Here is a 15,650-nt window from a genome sequence, read left to right on the forward strand (position 1 = left end):
AGTCTAACACTTAGGCCCTACTATGGGGTCAGTAATACCCAGGATCTTAATCCCTCTAATATCCTCGTCGGAGCTTTGAGCTGCTCAACTACATATCTTATCTATCACTCCTAGAGTGATCTATTAAAGGGTATAACTATCACTTCACTATACTCAGGCTGAGTTCCACCACCACTAACCTCTGCAGCATAACAGAGGAAAGGTTCAGCAGCAATGGACGCTGACCTCATGGTTTGCAAGCCTTTTATATTATGCCACAGTGCCATCTAGCATCCACTGTGAGAACTGCAGGGATTACATAAGCACAAAGCCCCCATAAGGACCCACTTAGGCGTCCATATCACTAAGGATGTGCCTGTCAATAAAGGGTAAGGGTGTCTAAATTTTCAAATCCCTACATTTGTAAGATGATCATAAAATAATATGTTAGCTAAGGGAGGAGTAATCACTCAGCCTAATGAAAACATTTCAGTTCCATTGCAATGCTATCATGGAGTCTCTATTGGGTGGATTCAGGCCAAGAGTAAGTCCCAGGCACAAGTAGAATATTAAACTTAAGGCAGGGCCCCTTCTTTTTGTGATGTAATAATGCGAACCCCTCTCCTTTGGCATCTGAACCCACTGATCTATAACATTTATAACAACACCTCGAGTTTTCGAGATGATTTTTCAGTCAAAATGTTTTGTCGGGTATTTGTAAAAAAAAAACTAGAATTTTTCAAGATTTATTATACCCTTACCCTGGAAATAGCTTGAACCTGAAAATAAACCATCTAAAACCTGTCAAGGTCATATAGAAGTCAATGGCAGAGGTCCCTTGAACCATTTGAAGATGTTTGTAGCCATCAAGATGTTGGAGGGTTTCGCTCAAAAACTCAAATAATTTCAGTTTTTTCCTGCGGAAAACTTGCTTAATTCTAGTTTCCAGGTTATTAACCTCAAACTCACGAATTCAGGTTTTTTCCATTCAAGTTTTTCTTAAATCAGAAACCATTGAGTTGTGAGTTCATTCAAGGTTTTAAAAAGCTCACATAACTCTAGAGCTTGACCTTTGATAATACCTCCTTAATATGCTAATGACAATCAAAGGTAACTGTTTATTATTTGCTTTGTACCATGTAGACAAGTTACTAAATGGTGCCAGACCAGGTTCAGAATTTAGAACCTTGCCAACTAATAAAGCAAGATGGCTTTGTACACAGCCAATCCCCCAAGCTAAAAACATAAGCCCCTTTGTTATAGAATCAAGTCATAGGAGTGCGTATTATTTGTTGAATCGTATACAAATATTATGAAGATATCAATTATATAAACAAACCATGCTAGCAATAACTTTAATGCCCACAATAATCCATAGTGTGGATATGCAGGTTGGTCTGTAGTCTATAAGGAAATAATCTGTACCGGATCTAGTAAAACGAGGCCAAGAATACTGCAGTTTAGTTCATACATAAAACACATGAATTGCTGCTGGTATCAACAACATTAAAAATAGAAAGCTCAAATTGCTGATAGCAGCCAACGAGAGAAGATAAAAAGATATAAAGATGCACAAGATCAGAAAGGTAAAGGGTGATGAAAAGCCGGGAACAGGTTTAAAGCTCAATGATGAGAAAAGAGAATGAGCACTTGGATAAGGACATGAGGAATCAGCAGATGAATGAATGCAGACAGTGCCAGGTTTCATAAAAGGACTAGAAAGTGCAATTCCGCATGACATTGTGGATGTGTCGCTCTCCAGAGAGCAAGGTAATGTGCACAAAAGTCCCTTTCACAAGTTGAGCGGAACGCTAGCTCTTGGGACTAAAATGCCAAAGCATTTGATATTATAACTTACTAAATTAAGGAATATTGGTCCCAAACATACTATTTGTCCTTGGATAGGGATGGCTGAAAAATGAAGTGGTGATAAATGGAACATTTAGGGGCAGATTTACATATGGTCGAATATCGAGGGTTAATTCGACTTCTGAATGTAAATCCTTCGACTTCGAAGTCGAAGAATTTACCGCAAATAGTTAGGCCGAACGGAAAACCGTTTGATCGAACGATTAAATCCTTTGAATCATTCGATTCGAAGGATTTTAATCCATCGATCGAACGATTTTTCTTCGACCAAAAAATCCTTAGAAAGCCTATGGGGACCTTCCCTATAGGCTAACATTACACCTCGGTAGGTTTTGGGTGGTGAAGTAGGGGGTCGAAGTTTTTTTTAAAGAGACAGTACTTCGACTATCGAATGGTTGAATATTCAAATGATTTTTAGTTTGAATCGTTCGATTCAAAGTCGAAGTCGTAGTCGAACTTCGTAGCAAATTCGAGTAATAGCCAATTCGATGGTCGAAGTAGCCAAAAAAATCATTCGAAATAGAGTACCTGCTTGTCCTTGGTCCATTGCTATGTATTCATACATGACTTTGAGGTTGGCTTTGTAAATACTGTAATCTCATCATATAGACATTTCTTCAGAGAGACTCGCCATGTGAATGAGGAGCCTCGGGTGCTTTGCGCCAAGCCTTAAGCATAAGGGAGCGGACATCACCATATTGTTTTGTAGGGTAGGCACTCAAAGAGCAGTCGTCATGGCAGTAGTAGCAAAAAAACAGGTCTTTTTATTGAGGTACAAGCATGGATCAAAGCCTTAAGCATTTCGTGTTCTCACAACACTTAATCATAGGCTACTAGTAATTGTTGTGAGAACATGAAATGCGTAAGACTGTGATCCACGATTGTACCTCAATAAAAAGACCTGTTTTTTACTACTACTGCCTGGAGGACTGCGTTTTGTAAATACTGTGTCTGTGTTTTCTGCTTAAACTAATCTGGGCAAATCAATAGGATTCATGCAAGACAGTTTCGCATTGAAGGGGGGTTAAAACGAACTGGCAATATGAGGTTCAAAATCTATAAATGCAAGTTTATCAATGCAAATGCTGAATGTTACAAAGTTGAAGGCCTTCGTATGAGAAGAATGTACTGAACCCTGATAAGACCTCATCTTGAGTATCCGATGCAGTTGAGCACACAATTTTAACTGAGAAAAAAAATATTGATGAGCTGGAAAAAGTAGAGAGACATGTAACAAAAGGCAAAAGCCAAAACTGATTTGATTTTAGATCACCAAAACTTGATCTTATGGAATTACTTTAAAAACTTCACACAAGTGGAATGGATATTGAAGTTCTGAATGATTCTGTTGCAAAAATATATATTTATTGCCGATAGAACAGAATAAATGAATATGCTGTCACTCCAACTGAAATAATAATAGAATTTTTCTGGATTTAGAAGTCGTGGGTTTTAAATTCACATTAATGGACTAAAAAAAAAAGTATCTATGTATCGTGTACATCAGTTTGGCACATAATGGTGTTCGCACGTCTATATTTAGACTGAAGGTATAATGGATTTTACATTTATCACTTAGATTTGTACTGTACATATGAAATCCTATTTACCCTAGTTAGAAACTGTACTTGAGAGTTGAGAGATCAGAAATGTCTGTGGGTTTAGGGAATATATTGCAGGACATCGACAATTTGGAAAAAAAACACCATTCACACGATGATGGCAGGGTCTTAGCAGGCACACTTATGTTACTTTTAATTAATATTTACACTAGTGATGTGCGGGCTGGCCTGAACACAAGAGTCCTGCATAAAATCTTCGGGTTGAGCACTTCTGCTGCTCTCCCTGCCCATGACCTACCACTTCCAGCTACAGTCTGTCAGCACCTCCTAAATTTATACACGCGCCTGCCCCTGCCCCTTTTGTGACATCTCTACAGGGCGGGCACAGGTATATAAATAAAAGGGGAATGGCAGGCCGGGAGCAGGTTGGGATGGTGCGGGTAAGGGTCGGTCTTGGGCTGAGAATCTCCCGACCCACACCACTAGTTTACACCATGGTCATACCATTTTTGTATACAGTCATATGAAAAGGGTTGGGAACCCCTCTTAATTCTTTGGAGTTTTGTTTATCATTTGCAGAACTTTTTAAAGTAGCAACTTCCTTTTAATATATAACATGCCTTATGGAAACAGTAATATTTCAGCAGTGACAAGTTTTTTGGATTAACAGAAAATATGCAATATGCATCATAACAAAACGAGACAGGTGCATAAATCTGGGCACCCCAACAGAGATATTACATTAATACTTAGTTGAGCTCCTTTTGCCTCTAGACGCCTCCTATAGACTTTTATGAGTGTCTGGATTCTGGATGGTGGTATTTTTGACCATTCGTCCATACAAATTCTCTCCAGTTCAGTTAAATTTGATGGCTGCCGAGCATGGACAGCCTGCGTCAAATCATCCCATAGATTTTCGATAATATTCAAGCCAGGGGACTGTGACGGCCATTCCAGAACATTGTACTTCTCCCTCTGCATAAATGCCTTTGTAGATTTCCAAGTGTGTTTAGGGTCATTGTCTTGTTGGATCAGCCAACCCCTGTGTAACTTCAACTTTGTGACTGATGCTTGAACATTATCCTGAAGAATTTGTTGATATTGGGTTGAATTCATCCGACCCTTGGCTTTAACAAGGGCCCCAGTCCCTGAACTAACCACACAGCCCCACAGCATGATGGAACCTCCACCAAATTTGATAGTAGGTAGCAGGTGTTTTTCTTGGAATGCGACATGCAAAGCACCATTCGTTATGACCAAATAACTAAATTTTTATCAGTCCAAAGCACTTTGTACCAAAATGACTGTGGCTTGTCTAAATGAGCTTTTGCATACAACAAGCGACTGTTTGTGGTGTGAGTGCATATAGGGCTTCTCTCTCATCACCCTGCCATACAGATGTTCTTAGTGCAAATTGAGCTGAATTATAGAAGATGTACAGATACACCATCTGCAGCAAGATGTCCTTGCAGGTCTTTGGAGGGGATCTTTGGGTTGTCTGTAACATTCTCACAATCCTCCGCATATGCCTCTCCTGTATTTTTCTTGGCCTGCCAGACCTGGGTTTACAGCAACTGTGCCTGTGGCCTTCCATTTCCTGATTACATTCCTTACAGTTGAAACTGACAGTTTAAACTTCTGAGATAGCTCTTTTTATACTTCCCCTAAAAAATGATACTGAACAATCTTTTGTTTTCAGATCTTTTGAAGGTTGCTTTGAGGATCCCATGCTGTCACTCTTCAGAGGAGAGTCAAACAGAAGCACAACTTGCAATTGGCCACCATAAATATCTTTTCTCATGATTGGACACACCCGCCTATGAAGTTCAAGGCTTAACAAGCTAACCCAACCAATTTGGTGTTGTCAGTATTGAGAAGTTACATGTTTTTAAATTAGCAAAATTACAAGGGTACCCACATTTTTGCACAGCCAGTTTTTCACATTTTGATTTAATTCCATACAACTGAATACTGCTTCAATAAAAATCTTTGTTCAGTAAACACCCCAGATGTTCCTGGGAAGTGAAAGACATACCACTATTGAGAGGGGTTCCCAAACTTTTTCATATGACTGTATATACATTAAAATATGCTTGTAAATGGCTAATCTAGCCTTGGTTTTAATCATAATTAATGGATACTAAACAATTTAAGCTACTAAACATATCCCTCAATAAAAAGCCCCCAACCATCATTCTTCTTCCCATATTGCAGGTAAAAATCAAATCTTAAATGTATTAGGTTGAAAAAATTATGAATTTGTAATGGTCAAAGTTGCTGATCACGCCAAATGGGACTTTCCAATAGAGGTGCAATAGAATTTTTCAATTTTCTTTGCTCAAAAGGTTGATTAGTAAATCTTTCCTGAAACACAGACTTTAACGGCTCATTTAGATGAATGGTTTATTACTGAAGAGACTATGCAAAGATATTTGTCATGACTCCATAACTTGTAACTGCCAGAATGCCGAATCCTCATCAAAAGCTTAGGTGAACACCATATTTAAGAAAAATAATAAATTACAAAATAATTACTTAATAATGTAATCCATTTTGTACAAAATATTGTCGAGCTGGAGTATCATCCAATGCTAGATTTATACGAAGAAAGGCACGTTCATGTGCAGAAAGGACTTATCAATGTGCTATGGTTTTAGTAGAGGCGATTTGCCGCTTCTGGCCACCTAAGGCAGAATTTCCAATACTGCCCCCCTCGCTTAATGTTTGGAGCTTTTGCTGGGTCGAGGGAGCCCACATCGCTAGTGCAGAGAGCGGAGCTGCTCAAGAAGAGCAGAAATTCTGATTTATAAATCTAAAGGAGTGGCTTTTGCAGCCCCTGGTAACTTGCTGGCTGCGGCCTCCTGAGACGAGTTTCTCAACTTTCTTTAAGGCAGCAGTGCCCTTGGGTTCTAGATGGAGTCAAAGGCAAAATTCGCCCGAATGATCCACCACTTCACCAGACGAAAAATCAGTAATTCGCTAAAATGAGAAGTTGCGTCTGGACATCCAAACACTGGCAAAGTTTTGCTAGCGTTAATTCATCAGCGCAACCATTTCATAGCGATCTTTCGCTAGTCTTCATTTCTGCATTGCGAAACTTCATTAGTACTCTTACACTTAGGTCAATTTGAATAGGACGGGTACATAGAGGTCATTTATATGTCTTTATTGGTGATGCTGGTGCAAAAGCTTGAAGTGGTCACTTATTCTTAGATACTGTATGTCCAAGGAAGAAAAATAAAGACAAAAGAGATCCTCTAATGTCCTAGACATGAGCCCACCCTAAAACAAATGTGGCATGTCCCTCGAATGGTTGGGAAGTAAATGTTTACAAAAAAATCTTTAATAGTTAGGACTTTTGAAGGCAATCCCGCTTTGAAAAATGAAAAACTTTTATGACTTTCTGGCATACAGGATATAATATAACTGACATAAGATCGAGGAGGATGTAGCTTCAACTTATCAGTTTGCCTGGTCTGAGGTGGAGAAGGAAACTCTGGCGAAAGAGGTAACATTCTGTAAATTTCGCACTTTAGAGTAACGATCATTCGCCCGAGCAAAAATTCGCCTGTTGATAGGGCGAAACTGCGCTAGCAATGGTTTCTTTCGCTACTGAATTGTTGTCTATGCCTGCTAGTAAATTGATAATGTGAGATGTCTGGCAAATTTTCACTAGCAATGGCCATTTAGTAAATCTCCTCCAAAGTGTAAATTTGGTGTATAGCCACCAAATTTTAGATTGGACATAAGAACTGCACAGGGTTAGCAGCGTAACCAGTATTTTCCAGTGACATTAATATTCAGCAGTGCCCTAAGCTCAACTACTTTGCTTCCACCTTGACAAAACAATTATATGAACCACACAATCTAGTTTTAGTTATATAGTAATAACAGATATACACATAAATATTTATAAAAGCTCAACAGAACATAAGTCTTTCACAGGGTTGACAAGGCATGACATACATTTCAGGCCAGTGCAGATATACACAGCTTCACTTGATAATCTGTTTTTACTAAGAAAATGGTTGGCCACATCCATGAAATGAGTTTGTGGAGTCAACACTGCACAGAAAGGTTTAGTTTGTCATTGAACTTACTGTTACAATTTGAGGAGCTGAAGAGCTTATATCTTCAGGCATAATAAAATAATCCAGTAAATTTGCTCTACCCGCCAAAGGTTTTGCCTTCATAAAAACACCTCTCCAGTAGTCAATAAACACTAATACCTCGAAAAATTGAACTGAACGCTCTGGCAGCCAATGTCAAATTGCTGAAACTGAACTAGAATCATATTAGAAAGCTAAAGGATGAGAAATTTAGAATTCATTCTTGCCACCGGTCTAGTGTGCATTGCCACATCTGTTAGCCCCCATTGATCAAATCTGTAGTAGGACTGAAAGTGAAGCTGAATGCATTAGGAGAGGAGAAGCTCTTAGTAAACATGCCCGCATTTGTTATCCCTTTCAGTAGCTTCGAATACAAAGAGTAGAGGGGTGGCTTATAATGGAATGATGAAGTATAAGTGAATGTCAACATCAAAACAAGAAATGTGTTCTATATTTATTATTGTATATTATTTATATATTGTTATACAGGTATGGGACCTGTTATCCAGAATGCTCGGGACCTGGGGTTTTCCGGATAACGGATCTTTCCATAATTTGGGTCTTCATGCCTTAAGTCTACTAGAAATTCATTTAAACATTAAATAAACCCAACAGGCTGGTTTTGCTTCCAATAAGGATTAATTGTATCTTAGTTGGGATCAAGTACAAGCTACTGTTTTATTATTACAGAGAAAAAGGAAATCATTTTTAAAAATTTGGATTATTTGGATAAAATGGAGTCTATGGGAGACAGTCATTCCGTAATTCGGAGCTTTCTGGATATCGGGTTTCCGGATAAGGGATCCTATACCTGTACCTTTATTTGTTGCTACAATTCACACAATTCTAGCGCAAAAATAGAGCTGTTTTTACCCACAATGCACTCATCTTCACAGAATTGCTGGTGCAAATATTTGTGCCCTGCGCATTGCATTTGAGTGCGAGTTGCACCCACCACATAAAGAGGAGCAGGTGTGTGGGACATAGGCAACCACACGCACTCCCCTTACTCGCCTGCTTTTCCATAGGTGGAAGATTAGAGTACAAGGAGCAGCAACAATTCTTTGCTTAATGCTGGTGTAAGGCAAAAAATACTACAGGGCTCAACTGTAGGGTCCAAGCATGCTGCATTTGAATGGGAGTGCTGGTGGGCCTAAGACAACTACAGATATGTGACCTGTTATCCAGAATGCTCGGGAGCTGGGACTTTCCAGATAACAGACTTTGTGTAATTTGGATCTTCATAACATAAGGGGCAGATTTATCAAGGATTGAATTGAAAAATGTAATTTTTAAATTCAAGTTTCCAGCTAATTTTAGTGTACTTCCACTAGCGAATATTGAAATTTATCATGTACTGTCTCTTTAAAAATTCAACTTCGACTATTCGCCATCTAAAACCTTGCCGATTTGCTCTTTTAGCCTATGGGGGACCTCCTAGGACCTACTTGGTGGAATTTTTTTTGAAAATACTTTTGAATCCAATTTGATCCATATGCGATTCGAATGATTGAATACAGCCTATTCACTCGAAGTTAAAAAAAAATTGATTTTTTTAATAAATTTCAGTTGGTCTTTTCTATTCTAAAAAAACTCCCATCACTCGAAATTCGACCCTTGATAAATTTGCCCCTGTCTACTAGAAAACCATGTAAATATTAAATAAACCCAATAGGCTTGGTTTGCTTCCAATAAGGATTCATTATAAAGTTTGGGTAAAATGGAGTCTATGGAAGACAGCCTTTCTGCAATTCGGAGCTTTCTGGGTAATGAGTTTCCGGATAACAGATCCTATACCTGTAGGAATATATGGAGACACAGACACATGTGTAGACTCTACAGGAGAAGGACAAGTACAGAACCTTGGCACATGCAACGAATAAAAAGGCATCAGAAATATGAGAGGACCAAAATGTGGCTTAAGCTTATACGTTTCATATATTTATTCTAACCTTATAGAGGCAAACAGCTTTTTAATAATGTTCCTTAGGAACTGTCTATAAGAAGGAAAGAAATCACTAATGAAAGAAAATTCTAAACAACTTTTTAATATACATTAAGCACATTTAAAAGTTATCTAAACTAAATGTACAGATATGTTTTACTGTATTTCACAGGTTTCGCTGGAGATAACAAACAGGAACTTCATATTGATTGAGACTCGTGATATCTTTTCTTTTTTAAAAGGTTTCAGGCAGGCCCCGGGCAGAATTCAATCCATGTACTGAATCCAACTAGGAACTGCAAGATATATTTTAAAACCAACAGATATTACATATTGCGTGTATAACTTCTTACCACTTGTGTGACCTTCACATGTGTACCATCAAATCTGCACAAACTTTTACCATTTTCCAGAAATAAGTCACATTCTTCCAGCTCCTGAGCATTACACTGAGGTTTCTCAGTCTCCGGATTGGGATTCTGAAAAAGAAAAGTAAAAAATAAAGTGTGTGTGTGTTAAAGCATACATCAAGTACGGAACTGTTGCAACTATGTTCAGATTTGGTTCTTAATTGGCCCAATCAATATAACCTGCTGCCTGGCCAGTCATTTAAGGGATCCTGCACAAAGGTAACGTTTCCTCTTCCCACCCACTATATATTTGACCTTGAAAAATTTAACTGAACGCTCTGGCAGCCAATGTCAAATTGCTGAAACCAAACTAGATTCATATAAGAAAGCTAAACGATGCAAAATGTAGAATTCCTTCTTGCCACTGGTCTAGTAGATCAATAAATGGTACTGGCCCCTGCATTTAATTCCAGTGTTTATTTATAGTACATACAATCATCAGACAGGGAGCAATGGTTTGAAACATTGTGACGGTAAAGGTGGCCATAGACGTAACAATTACGATCTTTCTTAGAAAAGATGTTTCCAAGAAAGATTGTTTGTTTCAATAAACACGTGTAGAGCTGAATTGTCAGATATACAGGTAGAAATACAGGTAGAAACAATAGAATTCTACCTGTATCTGATGATTTAGCACTAACAATGGGCGATGTTCCATTGCCTTCAAAGGCACAAGATCAAAATATTCTGTCCAGATCGACAAGATATCCAAATCTTCTGCAGATATCGGTCGGCTCTTTTCCCACCATACACGCACCGAATATTGTACAAAAATTTGTTTCATACGATATTATCTGTGCGTCTATGGCCACCTTAAAGGCCAGTTAGGTTGAGATTAATGGACAAGGCCTATGGTTTTTTCCTAGATACACCTAAAAGCCCAGCTTAAAGGTTAATTACAGTGAGATTTGAAGAAAATACCTATTTGCCCTCCTATGATGACTGAACGAATGATACAGGTATAGGGGCAAATTCACTTAAGCGCCGAAGCGCCGAACGCTAGTGTTAATTCGCTAGCGTTTGGCATTTTCGTTACTGCACAAATTCACTAACGAACGCTGGCGTAGTTTCGCTAGTGTTACTGCGCAAATTCACTAACTTGCGCAGTGTACCGAACGCTACCTTTTACGCTAGACTTCCTTCGCCACCTCAGACCAGACGAAGCGCAATAGAGTAGATAGGGATTGTTTAAAAAAAAAGTCAAATTTTTTTCTAAGTCCCAAAAAACGCTGGCGTGTTTTCTACATTATGGGTGATAGGCTGAAAAAGATTGAAAAATTTTTTGGGGCTCCCCTCCTTCCCCCCTACATTTCCTGACTCATGGCAACTTACCTAGACAGTGGGCACATGTGTAGGGCAAAATAAATTTTTTATTTGATGATTTGAAGGTTTTCTTGGCATTTGTAGTGCTGATACGTATTCCTCCATTGAAATTTGAATTTCGCGCCGTATGCAAATTAGCCTTCGCTAGCGTAACTTCGCTTTACATAGCGAATCAACGCTAGCGCAACTTCGCAACCTTATGCTACCCCTGTGCGCAACTTCGGATTTTAGTAAATTTGCGGAGCGCCAAAATGTCTAGAGGTTGACCTGTTTTACTAATATTTATCGAAATTCTATATAAATATTAGCGATGGGCAAATTTCGGGCGTTTCGGTTTGCCAAAAAATTTAACAGCAAAAAATTTGCGCAACAGCGCCGGCATCTGTTTTTGATGCCGAGGAATTTTGCGGCAGTTTCACGAATTTATTCACCGTCTGCGAATCGCGGAAATTCGCAGCGATTAGTCAAATCAACTGGACTTTCATGAAGACCTTTCACCAGTCATCCAACTGGCTTTCTAAATTCAGAATGACTTGTAAATAAGATCTTTCTGGTATAAATACCCTGGAATGTTGCTCTAATCAATATATTTGATAATATATCTTATCAAAATCAGCAAGGATGTTGTTTGGTTTCTCCCACATACAAATCAGAACACTATGTTGTGAACGGATATCTATCATAATAGCTAAAACCCAACTTCCTGCTTTTCGGCTCTCTAACTCTGAGTTAGTCAGTGACTATAAGGGGGGCCACATGGGACATAACTGTTCAGTGAGTTTGCAATTGATCCTTAGCATTCAGCTTAGATTCAAAAGCAACTGTTATGAACCATATGGCCCCCCTCAAGTCCCGGATTGGTTACTAACCAATAGGAGAGCTACAAAGCAGGAAGTTCTGGCTATAATATTAGACATCTGCTCAGTCCAGTCTTTATACTGTACATTACATTTGTGGCTAACTAACTATATTGAAAACATTTTCTATTTTTCAAAGGCTATCTGTTTACCCAGTTTTGGGCACCGAGGCTCATTTATATCCCTTGGACAAAGAGATATTATGGCCAATTCATGCCACTGGAATGCAACCCAATGCCCATAATTAATTACATTTATAAACATTCTCTTCTATTTTTTTTTATTTAAGCTCTATAATTCCTTTTTCAACAGGAATAATTCATATTCTATAATAAAAACTGCAAACAGCGTGAAGTTTTGTTGGAATTAAAAGCAATTTGTATTCGTGCCTCTCCTTCGGCAAGATAAATGAAATGATTGGGACCTGAACTGAAGAGGCAAAACAGCGCTCTTTTCTTTCCTGTATTTATTATGTTGTTGATAAAACAGCCTATCTTAATGGCACCTAAGTGGGAGAAGATAATGTGGGCAAAAACACTGGGGACAAGAAAAATCAATCTAGCTAATCAAGAGCACTCTTCATGTGAACATCAGAGATCTTCGAGTACTTCATTTTTCCCTGTATGTTTGCTTTATTTTATCTGATTTTAGTTTGCCATTAGATTGTGACCTCAAGCTTCTTAGTATATGCTACGTATTTCATAGTCTACTGCATAGCTGTGAATCTCACTCGGCATACAGATGGAGTGATGTTGGCTTGCGACCATGTTACCCATGCCAAAGACTGTCAACAATCCCCTGAATTACACTGGATGTTTATGCAGATGCACATCTCTACAGATTACTACGTTGCCACTTCCCCTTTAGTAAATTTGCCCCAAAGCACAAAGATCCAATTATGTCAGGTATCAGGGCGAGTCTGAAGGTATAATAAGCCTCCCCCACGCTTCCCACTGAGCTGTGCCCTGAGGGTTGGTACAGGAGGGTCCCAGATAAGGAATAGCAGGAGTGCCGATAGAGCCCACAAAAAATAACAGTTTGTGAATAAAGACTCAGCACTTATCTGCAAATGAAGAGACAAAGTCAGGAACAAGCCGGGTCATACACTGGAGACAATCAGGAAGCTGGAGCCGGTTTGGGAAAAAATGAGTAGAGTAGTCAGGAGAAGCCGAGGTCGAAATCAGAAGTATCAGTCACAAGATCCAGGGGTAATCAGAAGAGTAGTCAGGAACAAGCCGTGGTCGTAATCAGAAGAATCATCAAAGTCAAAACGCTTAGTGTCAGTAGAGTAGATCACCTCGCATTGAGCCTAGGCCTGAGCGTCCTTTTAAACTCAGGATGCATGCTTGCGTCAGGACGCGCGCCTGCATCAGGACGCGCGCCTATGTCAGGACGCGCGCCTGCGACAGGACGCGCGCCTGCGTCATGACGCGCGCACGCCAGAACGCGCCCGCGCATCAGCACACGCGCCCGCGCCAACAACAGGCACTGGCGCAGAGACACCGGCCGATTCACGAGGCTCAACCCGGAGCTGTTCTGCTGAGCCCTGACAAATTACTTGACACCACTTGTTCCAGTAACAGCACTGACCTTTTTGTCTTCTCATAGAGGACAACAGCTTGCTGCAAAATATAGACAGTTGCACAAAATGTTAAAATGTGCTACAAATACAATGCAGTTTTACAGTGGGTGCACAAATGTGTTTATTGGCCCTTTAAGTTGCCCTCACACAAATTCTATTCTTTGGCAAGAGCTTTTGTAGTCGCAAATGTAAAAAAGGAGGTGCAGAACATCAAGCGGGCGATCAGTAGAGAACAAAATACTTGGCTTTGCATGCTAATATGAAGAAATGGAATTTCATCAAAGGCAGCAAATGACAACCTCTCAGATGTCATTAGAATTGTGAATGAAAGAAAATAAGGTGTACTACCTATATATAGAGGTGGATTCCCTGGAATAGAAAAGAGAGAGGTTTGATGACATGAAAGAGACTTTGGCAGGATGTACAAGCTACTGAGCTGAAAGGGGAACAAATCATACTCTGAGTGGTCTTAATAGAGGGAACTGAATGAAAAGCAAAATAAATTGCAACATAATAACAATAAAAACAAAGCACCGCTGAATGGCTGTAACAGTGTGAGAGTAAGTGCTGCTACCAAAGACTCAAACACACAAAAGCAATGCCAAAAAAAGTGAATGAAAAAACATCCAGTGATATATGAATGGGGTGGGATGAAAGGAGCCAGCTCTAGTTAAAGGTTATTCGGATGAGCTGTGGCCTTATCATAAAGCAAAGGGCAAACACAGAGCCCTCAACTAAATCTTTGTTGAAATAAACCGTTTCTGTTTAGCAGCCCCTCCTGCAGAGGAAGATGCAGGCAGTTTTATGGGGTACATATGAAAAAGTCAAAGCGTCCAAATATTTTTTTTTTTCTTGAAGCCGTGAACTATAATTTCTACCCATTTTAAAGAGCAGTGTCGTGACATTGGCTGCATGGCATCATTCACAGTCTGCTAAATATGTATATGAAAAGTATATATTGCCCATAAATGACAGTGATTAACGCTTCCCATGTTGCTATCCCGTCTTATTCAATTTTTGCTTGTTAAAAAACATCAATTTAAACTGTCATCTTTATCCCTGTGCATTTAGAATTGAAAATATTAACACTATGAAGAAGTATATACTTTTTTCCCCCTTGTTATTAGTCAAACGGGGTTGACACGAACTGTGGGAACAGGAGCACCAGGTTTCTTCACGTCACACTAAAAGGAATTGTTCAGTATAAAAATAAAAACTGGGTTGTGCAAAATAAAAAATGTTTCCAATATAGTTAGTTGGCCAAAAATGTAATGTATAAAGGCTGGAGTGACTGGATGTGTAACATAATAGCCAGAACACTACTTCCTGCTTTGCAGCTCTCTTGGTTTCCACTGATTGGTTACCAGGCAGTAATTTGAGGGGGGCCACATGGGTCATAACTGTTGCTTTTGAATCTGAGCTTAATGCTGAGGATCAATTACAAACTCACTAATGCATTTTCAATAGTCGCCCGAAATTGCCTCACTGAGGCAACTTTGGGCGACTATTGAAAACGCATCGCCGCGTGTGCATTAGCGCAGGCGATTTTGCGCTGTAGCCTATGGCGAAAAAACGCTGAGGCAGTTCGGGGAGATAGTCGCGCAAAAGACGTGGCGATAAATCGCCAGGCGACAAAATCTCCCCGAATCTCCTCGTCTGGCCTTACCCTAAAGGACCACAGACCTTTGATATTATCCTGTAGGACTGTGTATATTATAGATACCCTAGCATTGATATAGGGACTTTTCATTACAAGTTAACGAACCCTAGAAAGTGGATGCTATTTTGGAAAGTGATATTTATGGCCTTGATCAGCTGGTCATGCCTCCAGTGATGCCCCAACCAGCATGACACGAGTTATGACTGGAAACACTGCAGATCAAAAAAAGATAGTTTTTACTTTGCCAAGAATATTTAACTAAGAGGGCCACTTATCTATAATGATGGACACAATTTTGGTGCAAATAGTTTTGCACCATTCACAATTCATCGATTTGCTTGAAAATTAAGGTAA

General features: G+C 39.4%; 1 pseudogene; it reads right to left on the reverse strand.

The window, feature by feature from the left end:
* The window catches only part of LOC108718597, a 39,732-nt pseudogene that overhangs the window by 13,697 nt on the left and 10,385 nt on the right, over window positions 1–15,650 (reverse strand).

The sequence above is a fragment of the Xenopus laevis genome, chromosome 6L (genome assembly GCF_017654675.1).
Source record: "Xenopus laevis strain J_2021 chromosome 6L, Xenopus_laevis_v10.1, whole genome shotgun sequence".
NCBI lineage: Eukaryota > Metazoa > Chordata > Amphibia > Anura > Pipidae > Xenopus > Xenopus laevis.